The 15,213-nt window shown below is 42.8% G+C and overlaps 1 protein-coding gene across 2 annotated transcripts in view; it reads left to right on the forward strand.

Moving 5' to 3' along the window:
- The window catches only part of RASGRP3 (RAS guanyl releasing protein 3), a 91,419-nt gene that overhangs the window by 19,430 nt on the left and 56,776 nt on the right, over positions 1 to 15,213 (forward strand). For both annotated transcript variants that reach the window (XM_075535384.1, XM_075535385.1), the window contains exon 2: positions 14,560 to 14,683. The gene's annotated coding sequence lies outside the window, so the exon portion shown is untranslated. The remainder of the gene's footprint in view (positions 1 to 14,559; positions 14,684 to 15,213) is intronic.

Genomic DNA, 15,213 nt, shown 5'->3' on the forward strand with positions numbered 1-15,213 from the left:
TGTGGCCCGGAGAAGTACCCTGTTACTACTGTAGTCGTGATCGCACCTCCAAAGCATGGCATTCAGAGGAAGTAAGAGAGGCTGAAACTCACTGGAGGTGTGGCTTCTGAAAAGGTAATTTGTCTCTAAGCATGAGGAGTTACATAGTCGTTTTATAAACACCCCAACCTACATTCTATTTTCTATGAATCTTTCCAGAACCTCCAACACTATTGTGAACAGGAGAGCTTTCCAAGAAGAACACAGAGGTCTGAAGCAATTTCAAAATATGAACTTTACTCTTTATTTATTTATTTGGAGCTAACACAGATATTACATCATTCCCATAGACCAATCACATCAAGCAATATTTAAAGGAAATTATAAAAACTAAAACCAAATCCACGACCATCAAGTCACTGTCAACTCTCCGACGGTCCAGGGCAGGGTAGAACTGCCTCCGTGAGCCTCGGTGACCTCACTCTTCATGGGAGTTACAAAAAAGCCCCATCTTTCTCCAGCAGAGCAGCGAGTGGTTTTGAACTTCCAACCTTGCTGTTAGCAGCCCGACTTATAACCACGACACCACCAGGACTTCTTAGGGATAATGATTCAGTAGCCCAAACAGACTTGAAAAATACTATTGTTGTTAGTGGTTCTGACGAGTGGCTGAAACGGCATGTATGTAGTCTGGAATGGCTCGATGGGGTTTTCAAAGTGATGATTTTTGGGTAGCAGGTCAGCAGCCTGCCTTCTGAGGCGTTTCTGCCAAGGGGTTTTGAACCGCCCACCTTTCACTAGTAGTTGAGTTCCCCTGAAGGACTATTGACAAATCCTAAAGAAAAGTCTTCAGTTGACTTTCTCGTTTCAGCAAGAGATGAAGCATGTTTTGTAATTTGAAAATATACCCGAGACTTGCTTAATCCTAGTAGCCGTCTTGTGATTTTTCCCTCGCCTGGTGCCCAATAGAAACACTCTGACTAACTGCCCACTGAAGGCCTGGCCCCCTGACTTTTCAGGAGCCCCCACAGCATGATCAGGCAATGTTCCGTTGCGCAGAGGAAGGCTGGTCTTCCAGACCCGCTGAGCTGCTCCCTGGGAGAAAGGCCTGCTGATTTGCTTCTCCGGGGCAGCCCTGTTCCATCACATGGGAGGGAGGGAGTCAGAATCCACGCTATAGCTCCTATCAACCATCACTGCCACGACCACCACTGCCCCCACGACCTCACGATTGATATCCATGACATTGGTGAGCAGACAAATGTGTCTGGGGGAAAACAGAACAATGAGGCCAAACGTGTTGGGAGCAGAAGCGTATTCAGGGCAACCCCAGGTGTAACGAGGCCAAACAGCAGGAGTTTCGTGGCTGCACACCTTACCGAAATTGGTGCCCACCCCTCTTCGGTGTCACTCTGTCAGGCTGGTTTGAATAGTTCCTCTTTGGGGTCGTTGATTTTTTACACTGATTCCAACTCCTCCAAGGACCCTGAGCTTCATCTTTCTCTTGCAAAGCAGCTCATTGCCAAGCCCAAGCTCACTGCCATCCACTTGATTCCAACTCATGGTGACTCTTCATGGCAAGACAGACTGCCCCTGTGAGTGTCCGGGACCATAACTCTTTATGGGAGTAGAAAGCCCTGTCTTTCTCCTGCTGAGTAGCTGGTGGTTTGAAACTGCTGACCTTGAGGTTATAAGCACTAATTTTAGATGCTTTCCAAGAAGTTAGTGTATGTTAGGTCTTCAGCATTCTTTGATTTTTTAAAAACAGATATTCGGGTACCTTTTGTCCTGTTCATTTTTGGATTGTTGCCAAGTTTCTGCCTTTCTTTCCTGAATCAAGTATGAACTCCTAAGTCAAGAAGAGATTCGACACATTTTTCATTGTTTTTTAAAAGACACTAAATCACTTGTGCTTCACTTAGTAGAGAGCACGTGTCTTTTACCTAGATACTTGGTAAAAGATTCAGCTCAAAGACTGCCCAGGGTCTAGAATGGTGTGAACATGCAGATTTGAGAAGTCCCCCAAGATTACCACAGAAGTTGGTAAGGTTATTGTTCTAACTTTAGCTTCCTGCTTGGCTTCACTTACTATTTCTGCTCCTCAACATCTTTATTTTGGCGACTAGATCCATTAGCAAATCTTTTGGTGGATCAATTTTGTTAACTACTCTTCAAAAATGATTTTTTAAGAATATTCGTAACCTGACATGTGCTTATTGCCTTTCCAAAAAAGGGTGAATGTGATTGTTGTGGATACTGAAACAGAATTATATTCAAAATGCATGGGTATGTATGAGATATGAGTTGGCATTTCTGGAGGTGTGTACTTAAAAATGACTGGTTTTTAGAGTGAGCGTAGAAATGTGTTGGTGTGGCCTTTGAGTGCTAGGTGCTCGATGAATATTCCTTTAAAAACTTAGATTGATAACTGATGAATCAAAAATATAGTTGAATGGCCTGGATTTCATGTCTAAAGACAGTGAGTTTCATCCTCCGAAAGTAACCAAAATAACTGCAGGGTAAGAGGAGTCCATGTACATGATGAATGAGTTATCTGCTAACCGCAAGATTGGAGGGTCAAGTTTGTCATGAGTTTGCTCGAAAGCCAGGCCTGGAGAGCTACTTGCAAAAGTCAAAAACCGAAACAAAAATTCGCCTCCATCGAGTCAATGCTGACTCATAGCGACCCCTGTGGGTTTCTGAGGGGAGTACAAAGTACAGTCTTTCTCCCTGGGAGTTGCTGGTATTTTCAAAGGGTGGATTGTGCAGCTCGCAGCCCAACCCTCGACCAGGCCACTGCCGGGGTACAAAGAGTCAGCCGTGGAACACCCGATGGAGCAGAGTCGTACTGTGAAATGGACAGACCCGCGTAGGTACCTTTGTGCCTGGGAATGGTGCAAAGTAAGAAAGAAGCCAGTCAGTGAGTCTTCATTTCAGAAAAGGGAAAGCCAGGGAGGAAATGGAAAGAGTGCTGTCGTCAAAGGGTGAGGATTTTCACTGATGTTGTAAGATAAAAATGTGCATAAATCTGCCCTTAAACTCTCAGGTACCTCACAAGGTTGAAAATTAATTCATTAATGGTAAGTGACTCAATGGCAGTGGCTAGTGGGAATTGCTTCTTGACTTTTCGCCATGTGGGTTTGTGAAAAGATTCATAAGGACGTTATTGGGTAGTGGGGAAATTTCCATTGCAATTGCGATGTCCTCGCGGCTATGTAATACGCGCCATGGAGCTGGGCCCCAACACATCGTGACCCTACTGCAAACCATGGAGGGAAACACTACTGGGTCCTGCCCTCTCATCACAATCACTGTTGTGTTGGAGCCTGTGCGACAACCACTGAGTCAATCCATCTCCTTGAGGGCCATCTGCTTTGCTGCCCCTCCACTCTACCAAGGAAGAAGCCCTTGCCAGCGACAGATCTCTCGATAATGTGTGCGGGAGACAAAGCCCCATCATCTTTATTGTCAAGTAGCATTCTGACAGTTCTTCTTCCGAGACAGGGGAAGCTACGGGACCTGGATTTTATGACATCAGTAATCCGTAACTAGAATATAGAAGCAAATGCTGGAACAATTGATTGGATTCTAGTCGAGAGGAGAGCTGCATGGGGTGAAGGGAGTGAGTCAATAGAGAGGTGGGAAGACTTAGTTCGCTCTAGCTCTGGACCAGGTCAGACAAGAGGTTTGAACCTGGCACTGACAGTGGAGATGACTAAGAGAGAGAGAAAACTAGACATGATTGGAGGTCGCTTTCTCAGCTCAGTTATGGGAGGAGGTGGTCAAAGAAGGCTGCAGGGAATGTAGGCTCCAGGCAAGTCACTAGCATGGGACATCGGGCAGTAAATCAAGGTCGGGACTGTAGGAGATCAAGCAGTTTAGGCAAACAAAGAGGGCATATTATTTTATGAATTAAGAGAATTGATCATGGAATAGCATTCAGATGCCATTAGAATCCACCCTTTTCAAGTGCCCCTTTCAGTCTTATTTAATATAATCACAAAATTGCTCACCCCTCCCAAAAAAAATCCCCAAATGCATTAGATCTCCATTCCTACATTAGTCTCGTTCTCCCTCCCCACGCCAGCCCCTGGCAAGCACTAATCTATTTTCTGGCTCTCTGGACTTGCTTATTCTCAACATTTCACATAAATATTATCATATACTATGCGACCTTTAGTGTCTGGCTTCTTTCACTTAGCACAACATTTTCAGTGTTCATCCAGAACATGTTTTTGTGTGGACTTAAGTTCTCAGCTCTCTTAAGTATATTCCTAGACATTGAATGGCTGGCTCAGAAGGCAATTCTATGCACACATCGTTTGAGGTATTGCCAGATTGCTTTCCAAAGTAACTGTACCACTTTACTTTTCCAAGAGCAATTTTGAGGGTTCCAAATTCTGCACATCTTTGCCAGCCTTTGTTATGGTCTGTCTCGTTTTTTGCTTTGGTTTGTTTGCTTTGGGGTTATAGATATCCTAGTGGGTGTGTAGTGGTATCTCACTGTGGTTTTGATTTACTTTGCTTCCGTGATTAATGACACTGGGCACCTTTTCAGGTGCTTATTCTCCTCTTTGGAGGAATGTCTACTCAAATCCTTCGGTCATTTGTCTTTATACATTCAGTTTAAGGGCACCCTGGTAGAGCTATCTAGACTGCAGATGGATCTATGAACCTGACATCTGAAAAAGAAATCAGGGCTTGAAATACAGGCTGAACCTCAAAAATAACCCCACTTATTCGGCGCTCACCATGTGTTTAATATTTATCCTATGTGATCTCTAATTCTCAAACAACCTGATTCAACGATCATTATTATCATTCCCATTTTATGGGATGCTAGAACTTACCCAAAAGTTAAATAAACTTTGAACCAAATCACATGGGAGTAGGTAGCAGAGCTCGAATGCAAACCCCAGTCTGGCCATCTCCAAACTTCACTCTCTTTGCACTGTGATGCACCATGCAGTTGGCCTCTCATGTTGGAGTTTTCAACAGAGAGAGGGTAGCTGAAGCTGTGAATGGTGGATGAATTTACCAAAGAGGATTTTTAAGTTGAGAGGAAAGGACCAAGCATCCAAGGTTAGGAATTCCAGCAGTCAAGGTGTCGGCTGGTGGATAAGACTGAGATGGTGTGGCGACAGGTGGAGGAGGAGACCCAGAGAAGACAGGTCCCAGGAAACCTGGGAAACTTTCAGTAAGAGTGTGCTCTTGAGGTGGGAACCACTGGGTGGCACAAACAGCTTGGTGCTCAACTACGAACCCAAAGGTTCGTGATTCAGGTTTTCCAAGCCTCGTCTTTCTCCCTCAGAGTTCCTGGTGGGTTTCAACTGCTGACCTTGTGATTAGCAGCAGACTAGAAGAAAAGACTCATGACCTGCTTCCGAAAATCCTGCAGGGTGCATTTCTACTCTGAAGCACCTCAGGGAACCATTAGTCAGAAGTGACACAACAGTAACTGGTTTGGCATTTCTGGGTTTGTTTTTTATTTGTGTGGGTTTGGTAGCTAAGAAATAGCATGCTGCTGCTTAGACATGGAGGAGGGACAAGGCTTCTCAGAGCAGATGACTTCTACCAGAGGCAGTTCTCGTGACATGTATTTAAGTGAGCAGGTTGGGGAGCAGAAGGACAAATGGGAGACAACTTTCTCTGGGTGATGCAAAGAGGGGATGGAACAGACCCAGCAAATCCTACTTGGCGGCTACGTTGGTTTCTAGGGGTCTCATTCTTTCTTTCTTTGATAGGCAGGGCAGCTTACTTACGGAGAAGAGAGACAAAGAGAGTTGAAAGTAAGAGGAAAGAGGGGGAAAGTGATGGGGCACTGTCAGATCAGGAGCTGATCGAGGACAGGCTGCGCTGCTCTGTGCCTGAGAAGAAAGCGAAGCAGCTCGTGGGCATGCAGATCCGTCCCTCTTGCAGGTCAAGGGAAATTAGCTCCCCTTTGTCGGCTGTACTGCTCCTAGGCCACTCATTGCCCGTGCGCTCATTCCTCTTCTGTTTATAACCTTACCGACACAACTTTTACCCCCCGTTCCTTTGTCTCCTCTAAGTCTTTCACAGTTATTTTAGAAAAAGCTATTTTCTTTTCTTCCTCTTATGTCTCTGCAGAGCCACCAATGAGTCAAAAAAAATCCATATGACTCACATCTTTGCGAGTTACACAAGTTCACAAGGCCAAATGGGCCCCCTAACAAATTTCAGAAGTTCTTTTTAGCATCTTGAAAGATCTCTGATGATCTCCTTCTTCCCATGTGTGACTCTACTATTAGTCCCTTGATACTAATATCATTCTAGTGGGAAAATAGACGCCACATTCCAAATAATTCTTTTACAAATTTAGCTGAAAACATTTCACAATGTTAAGACTTCCTTTTTTTTTTTTTAAGGAGAGTAGATTGTGGTTTATGGTCTCAAAGGCTTTTTCAAGTACATTTCTTGTTCTGGTGAGGAAAGCAGGCTGATGATGTTTCTCTCAGGTTAGCAACAGTGGCAGGGAGCCCTCCAGATGAAACGTACTGCCACCGAGTCCTTCCCACTCCTAAAGTCCAGAGTGGGCCGAGGAGAACTCTGGCTGTAAGTTTTTACAAGAGTCGACAGCTTCATCTGCTCCATCAGAGTGGCTGGGGCGGGGGTGGGTGGGTTGGGGGGGTGTCCAACCACTGACCTTGTGATGTAGCAGCTAAAGGGTAACCCATTACACTGAGGAGGCCTACAATGAAATACTACAGAAAGCTTATAATGACTTGTATTAGCATTAAGTGAGATGAATTACGTTGAACCATTGTGTCTAAGGACTTGTCTTTCAGAAAAAGAAAGATGGATTTGCTGAAACAAATGAAAAGACAGAGTCATTATGGGAAGCCTCCCAACGATGGGCTTCATGTACATTTAAATGTGAACTTAATGAAAAGTCCAGAAATAAACTTGAAGTACATCTTGTTGTCCTTGTTATTTTCCCATACTGTTGAGGGGCCCTGGTGATGTGGGGGCTGTATGTTGACATGTTGGAATGGTGCAGTGGATCATGCACAGTGGTGGCCGCCAGCCACTTCGCACCAGTTTGCCAGAACCAATACCTACCTTTTCAGTGGCGGTTGAGGACACGATTGTTAAGATGGCAATTGTTATCAGGGTTCTCGCTAAGGTGTGTGGCTGTGTAGTCACCCAATGTGGAAATCACACGTCCATATTCCTCAGTCTTTTAACTTTTATCCGGGAAACAGTGTATTCTAAGCACCCAGAGGAACGTTCATTTTGTCCATAGGTATACAAAATTAGGTGGGATTATGATTGCGATATTTATTCATTTCATAAAGCTCGTTACGTTTTGATGAAACTACATTTTTATTCCCTTGCGTTTGTTAACTTTAGCTAACAGAAAATATACAATGTAAAGATAAAAAATGACAAACAACCCGAGGGTGACCTGCTGTCATTCGTTTCAGCTTTATGCAGTGCTCCAAATGTGTCTTCATTCCCTTAGAGCCAGGTTTGGGGATCTTTTTTCTGCCAAGGACCATTTGAGATTTATCGCATCATTCAGGGGCCATACAAAATCATCTAAGTTAAAAGTAGCCCGCTAATATTTGGTCAAGCATTTCACTAACTCATTCCTGCACAATGACTAGAACTGCTTCGCTTTTTATTTGGCATGTGATGTTGGCTGGTCTTGATGATTCTGTGAGTCTTATATGACCTGAGGGCCGGACAGTCCTTGGCCCTTTCTTAGAGCTTCCTTTTATTTAAAGATTTTACCCTCTTAGCTCATCCTCTGGCCTCAGTATGGGCTGCCGAGAGCTACTGTCACTCCTCCCAGTTACTGAAGATGTGTTCTTTATCCCAGTGGACATAGAAGGCATGAGCATGTCAATTCCAGAAGGAGGAGGCTGGGAAATGGCGTGGATCCACATCTGACTTCCTTCCCAAGGGAGAAGGCGAATCTGGTTTCACACTCACCCAAGACTGATTTCAATGAGGCAGAGGTCAGACTCTCCAACCTTCTGAATCCTCTTCCACTACCAACTGACCCTCTCATGGTGCCTACCTCTCTGCTGGGCTCAAGAATCGATTGCAATGACTGCAAAGAATGCACAGACAATACTTAGGGGCTTGTTCGGGAAGTCAACCGATTACAGAATGTTACATATATAGTTTTATTTGTCTGCAGTGTCTCTTTTCAGTTACACTAGTAGTTGTGTTTCTCTCTGGTCCTCAACAGCTCAGCCACACAGGCCCTTGGTCTCTTTTCTGCTTGGGAAATGGTTACAAAGCTCCTTTAGTGCTGTTAAATTCCCAAAGGGCATCTCACCTTATAAGTCCGTCTCTTACTTGAATACAGTTAGATATACTCCTTGGACTCTCTCTCCTGCCCCCACTTCTCTATACAGGAATCCCAGACAAGTCTGGCTCCTCCTTCTTTTGGTTGTGGGGTTCTCTGTGCTTCCGAGATGGTTTATTTTACACTCAGTGGCATGGCAAATTGACCAATCCCAGAGTTAGTGTCTTTTACACCTGATTTGCATGTTCCCCTCCGTCATTTGGTGGGAGTTACAAAGACTATGCATAGAAGAACCATATCAAGAAGTGGCCCTTCGCTGTCGGGATTCACAGAGTTTATTTGGTAAAGAGTTTAGTGACTAGTACAGAGCCCGCCCATAAAGATGATGACAATGCCTCCTGCTAGACTTCTCCTCTTCCTCCTCCTTCATTTTGTGATGAAACTCACAAAGGAGTAAACAGAATAGTTGAAAGGGTAAAGAAATGTGACCCAATTCAAGGAGACATGAGCCCAGAACTCTCCAGCACATTAAGGACACAGACAGAATTCTTATGACGATAAAATATATTCAAGGGAAGAACACATTGACCCTTACAAAATGTGTTCCCAAGGGTTAATGTTTTCACTTCTGAACTGAACATTTTCTAGTTCTGAGTCTTACTTTGGTATATTATTTACAATTGGAGCCCTGGAATTACCATAGTAGGTTATAGCCCTCCAGTGCGGTTGAGTGTGTCCATCTGGAAACCATCAGGTTGCAAGTGCCTGGAATGTGTATATATGGATTTTCTCCCATGTCCAGCTCCTGTCAAGCGCCAGGAAAATGCCTCCTTGGTTGGACTTTGGAATTTCTTAGTAATTATTACTACAGCTTCTTTAAGACTCTCATTTCTCATTCGGCTCATGTTGGTTAGCTGTAACTCTGGTACTTTAATTGCTAATACTAAGTAACAAGTACTGGTCAAAAACAGAGAAAACTAAACCTTATTACTGGTTACTAAAAAAAAAAAAAGTGCATTGGGGACTTACGAGCTGAGCTCTGACCTGGTGATTGACTGACTTCTAATCAGTACTGGGTTCCAATGATCCCAGAGTTGCCAAATTTGCACAAGAATGATGATTAGTCATTTTTAGACAAGAGGTCTAGTCATAGAATATTTAGAATAGTAGACGTTTATTTGAGAAAATGTCTAGAAATTGACTTATTAAGCAAGTCTTAACAGCAGCTAAGGTTTTTGTGGGTGGTAGAAAAACATAAATGTTTGGAGGGATATGGACTTGGCATTGCAACTTAACCACTGTCAGCATGGTATTGGACACGCATTATAACCTATTTGGGGCCAATTTCTTCAGCCACGAAGCGGAGATTACAATATTCATCGATCGTGTGTTGGCCAACTCTACACTATAAGATTTAAAAGTAATACAGGTCATTTTCCTGACTTCATATCAATAACATTTCATGTCACCAACATGTGGTGTTTATGGATGGCTTTAATACTTAGTTTCCTAAAATTTTGGAAAACTTTAATTATTAAGTTCCCATTAATTTAGTAAAACTTTTGCAGGTAAACACACACACACAGAGAAGAGGAAAAATTCATGGTCACATTTGCTAAACTCATCTAAGGCAAGAATGAAAAATAAAGTACTTTTAGACTTGAGAATAATAGTATTATCTAGGACTGGTTGCTACCATCAGTGTCAAATAATCTAATCTTTAGGTACTGCTCCATTACCCATCAATACGGCACACTTTATTCACCGTATCGCGGGGATACGTCTCCTTGTTACATACAGTTCCCTCACAGATTTTAACTGTAGGTTCGAACGATAGTCAGTATTAGTCTCATTTCTGAAGTTCATCTGACCCTAGCAAGTGTGGTACAGACGAAAGTAACTTTGACAACGACGACAAGGAAAGAGTGGAGCCTGCTGAAAAGAACAACGGAAGGAAGGAAAATAATGAATGAGAAACCAGCTCAAAGAACGAAGAGGGGACGTTTAAAAAAAACGAGACTTAAAACTCACACAAACAAATGTATAAGTAAACAAAGAGATATCACAAACTCAGAATGTCCCGAAGTGAAGTCATCGTTTGTCCCTTTTGAGCTTTCTACTTCTCCCCACTTTGCTCAATTGCTCAAGTTCAAGGGAAGGGTTCCCTACTCTAAATAAATGTCCAGCTAGACATCTGGAACTTAGATGGCTTTTTCTCAGAGCCAACTCATCACGAAGTCTTCTTGAATTTATCTTCAAAATACATCCTGTAAGCAACCCCTTCTCTCTCCTTGTGGTGGCACTCTGGTTTCGGCAACCAGGATCTCTTGTTGTCGTTATTATAATTGGCACCTATCTGGTGTCCTCGTCCTTGGTACAGATTTCTACTAATATCTCCTCTAGAGTTCTAGGGAAAGGTTTTTTTAAAATATACCGAGATAATTATATTTCTCTCTTGCTTAAAAGCTCCCAAATGATGGCTTCTCATCACCTTGACATAAAATCCAGACTACTTCAATGCAGCTAAAATACGGACTGACTTGAACTGACTTCTGAGTTTCACCTTGCATCATATTCAGTGCTTCAGCCGTTATAAACACTGTGGCCATTCTCTCCTTTATCACTGAGTCTTCGCGTCCATCATGCTCTGTCTGGAGTCCTCCTTTATGGTTTATCTAGCGGCTTCTACTCACGTGTCAGGTCCAAATTGGGCAACACTCTTCTGGCCCCAAGAATACAACTGTTCTTCCCCATCCCTTGTGTGCTTCATAAGCTACCTCATTATAATTATTTATTTGTTTTTTAGTATATAGAAGCACAAATGGTGCCTGTCTTGCTCCCAAAATTATCCTTCCCTCCCTCCCACCCAGGGCTCACTACACTAGCCATTCCAGTGCCAAGTTTAGTGCATGGTACCTAATAGATTATGATTTTTTTGTCAAATCAAAAAATTATATTTCAAGAATTTTTGATCATTCTTGTCATTGAATTCAACAGCCTTGATTCTCCTGGGGAGGCACAGAAAATATAATCACAACAGTTTTTTGTTCAATTCTATGATGAGAAAGGAAGATGAAGCTTATCTGTTGCCAGAAGAGCTCATGCCATGACACATGAATCCTTAAAGCTTAACAGCTCCAGGCACATTTTCACGGAGGATTTAAGCATGAACAGTATCGATCTGAAGGTTATATGAATATAAAGACATATATGCGGTCACTTATACCTAAGGACAAGATCTACCATTAGGAGAAAGGAGTCTTTGAGACTTTCTGCTTGCTTGTTTGTTTTCTCCGATGAGTTACTATTATATCAAACCCACCAGGCATTCTATGCCCTCCTCGCCATTGATTTTAGTTTACATGTTGTTCCCTAGTTCCTGTGTTTGTTGGCTCCCCGCTTTCTTCCCCCTCCCCACCTCCCCATCTTCCATGGCCCCCCAGAACCATTGGTCCCATTAATTTCTCCTCAGGATAATTTATCCTGCCTATCTTATAAAGACATAAAAAAGAAAGAAAGAAAAATAAAAACATCTACAAATAGCTCCAGATCTGTCTGTTTATCCTTATAAATGTTTTCAGATAGCTTCTGATGCGGTGCCAAGACCTGCATGCCGACGTCTATTTTTAGGATTCTTCGGGGCTTCATTGCTTTGCTCCCTTTGCTGCTCTGTTAGGCTCCCTCCATGTTTCTCCCTGGTATTAAGGGGTCAGACCAGGCACAATTCTCGCATGTGTCCCCAGTGCTGTCCCCCTTAGTGCTATGGGTCAGTGATGGGGACACCGGTCTCATGGTGTTGGCTGCTCTGAGCAGGAATGTCGTGCTTGGGGCTTGCTGGGCCAGGATTCTTTCCACTCACTCTCTCTCTCTTTCCCTTTCAGTTTTCTCCCATGTGGTCTGGACAGATCCAACACTCTTCCAGGGATGTATCTTAAGTGTTGTCCTCTATAGGCATTCTTCTGGGAGGGGGAAAACACAGCTGGGATTGAGGCTTGCCATGCAGTCCTCCTGAGAGGAATTACTGAGAGCCGGATGAAGGTAGAGCAGGATAGTGGGACAGGAGGAAAATAAAAGGAAATAGAGAAAGAATTAGGTGGCAAAAGACATTTATATAGGTATAAATAAGGGAATGTACATATGTAAATATATTTTTATATAACAATAGGGATATAAGTCTATGTACATAAGCTTATATGTTAAGTATTAAGGTAGCAGACAGACATTGGGCCTCTAATCAAGTACTCCCTCAATAAAAGAACACTTTGTTTTAATAACCTGGCATTCTGTGATGCTCACCTTCCTGACATGATCGATGAACACAAAAGGGATGCATAAGCAAATGTGGTGACGAAAGCTGAAGGTGCTCAGAAATTAAAAGATATAGTATCTGGACTCTTAAAGGCTTGAAGATAAACAAGCAGCCATCTATCTGGGAAACAACAAAGCCCACATGGAATAAGCCCATCAGCCTGTATAATCACAAGGTGTTAACAGGATCAGGTATCAGGAATCAGAAGACCCCAGACAAATAATCATACCAATTCAAACAAGATGGGCCAAAACCCATCAGTAGACAATTGGGTATCCCCTCACAGAAGGGTCACAAGGAAGGGATGAGCCAGAAAGGGTGCAATATAGCATCGATGAAAAATACATTCCTCTAGTTCTTTAGTGCTCCACCCACCTCCCCACTATCATGACCCCAGTTCTACCTTACAAATCTGGCTAGACCAGAGCATGTACAGTGGTATAGATGAGCACTCTCAACACACGGAATCCAGGACAGAAAATAATTTATAATTTACCAAGGGTACACAATGGTGGGAGGGTGGGGGAAGGAAGGGGGAAAAAGGAAGTGATACCAATGGCTCACATAGAAAGTAAATGTTTAGAAAATGATGATGGCAACATTTGTACAAATATGCTTGATACAATTGATGTATGGAGTGTTATAAAAGCTGTAAGAGCCCCAATAAAATTATCTTAACAACAACAAAGAGTTATTACTGTAAACAAAAGCATCTTTGGAAATTCTAATGTGATTAACAGGATCACTGGTGTAACAAAGGTAAAGAAGTATTTAGCTGCTAACCCAAAGGTTGACAGTTTGAACCTAGCCCTTGAGTCTATGGGAGAAACTCTCAGTCCATCTGTTCTGGTAAAGATTACAGCCAAGAAAATCCTGTGGGACAGTTCTACTCAGTCACATTGGGTTGCCCTCAGTCTAAAATTAATTCAATTGCACCTGACAATGAAGAAAGTGTGGGCAACGTCATGTGAACACTACTTGTTGGAAGCTTATGAGATATGACATTCCACTTAATGAGCCCTGCAGCGCTGTAGCCAGGAAGAAATTACTGTCATGTGGCATTCTTCCATGGCACTGTCTGTAAATTTAGTTGACAGCATCCCTGAGAGTGATGACCTAACTCTGGGGAGGACTTTCGAAAGGAGGCATCCATTGTTGATACGGGGCCTAGCTCATTCTTGATTGTTCTAGTTACCACTTCTCCAAGCTAACATCTCTCTTCTTGCCACTTCTACTAAATATTCCTCTTCTTAAGCTTAAATCCTTGAGCCTTCCAATGTTGACAGGGGAGGGGTAGATTATTCAAAGAAGATAACTTCTATAGCACCCACTCTTTCCTGGGCCCTAGAGTTCACTCATTAAGCCCTTAAACAATCTAGTAAAGTAAATGGGATTAAGGAATTATCACCTGGAGGAAGGGGGAACTGATCGCGATGATCTACATATAACCCCTCCCAGGGGGACAGGCAACAGAAAAGTGGGAGAAAAGAGACAGCAGTCAGTGCAAGACATGAAAAAAAATTATCAAGGGTTCATGTGGGAAGGAGGGGTGTGGGGGGGGGGCGGTGGGGTGAGGTGTGGGGGAGGAGGAAATTAATTGATACGAAAGGTTCAAGTAGGAAGCAAACGTTTTGAGAATGATGATGGCAACATCTGTACAAATGTGCTTGACCCAGTGGATGTGTGTAGGGATTGTGGTGAGTGCTGTGAGAGCCCTCAGTAAAGTGATTTTTTTAAAACCCAGAAACTTGGCTGTGCAAAATGTGTTTTTAAAAACAGGTGGAATTTTTTTAATTACCAGATTTTAAAAATATCATGTTACCAAACAACTATTTTAATTGTTTTTTTTCTTCTTGATTGATTTCATGGAAGAGATCAATACAAAATCTCAAATACTGCCTCTCATTCAAGGCTTTGTAAATATTTTCACACAATGGAGCTTTTTTTGAGTTTCTGTCCTTTAACTCTGGGATGTCTCTCTTTCTTTGACCAGGTTCTCTGAAGTACTTACTCCAGCTGGACAAGCCAGTTCCACTGTCTACTTCCTCAGGGCATTCCCAACGATAGTGATTGTCCTGACATTTCAGTTCATCCTGGAAATTGCTTGCAAAGTATCGGTAAGCATTTCTTTGAATTATTTTGAAGATGCAAGAAGCTTCCCTAAAGATAAATGTTCATAGAAAGATGAAAAGAAACCAGAGTTGTCTTTGGATGATAGCAGACTTTAGAAAAACAAAACAAAACAAGAAACCCTCTTGATTGCGAATGAGGTGAAGGTGTGCGCAGCTGATCATCAATTTTATATGGAACAGTTCATGCATATTCTGTTTCAACTCATCCATTACCTTTCCCCCAAGGTACCTCCTTTTTCCTAAACCTCTGAACTGTATTCTTGGGTAAATGCTGCCCTTTTGATCTTAAATGGTTGGTTATTCTAACACAATGTGTGGGGTTAGCTCCAGACTAAGGCTATAGTCTCACGGGTCCCACCCATCTCTTTTCCACCCAGAAGCCTGGTCTCTTTGATGATTTTAAGTTTTGTTTCCTCTAGCTAGGGCCTTCTAATGTCATCCTTTTCAGAGCCTTGGCGGAGGTCCTGTCTACATGGTCCACTAGTCCCTTGGACTGATTGATGGCTTTTCGCCTT

This window comes from Tenrec ecaudatus, chromosome 17 (genome assembly GCF_050624435.1).
Source record: "Tenrec ecaudatus isolate mTenEca1 chromosome 17, mTenEca1.hap1, whole genome shotgun sequence".
Classification (NCBI taxonomy): Eukaryota; Metazoa; Chordata; class Mammalia; order Afrosoricida; family Tenrecidae; genus Tenrec; species Tenrec ecaudatus.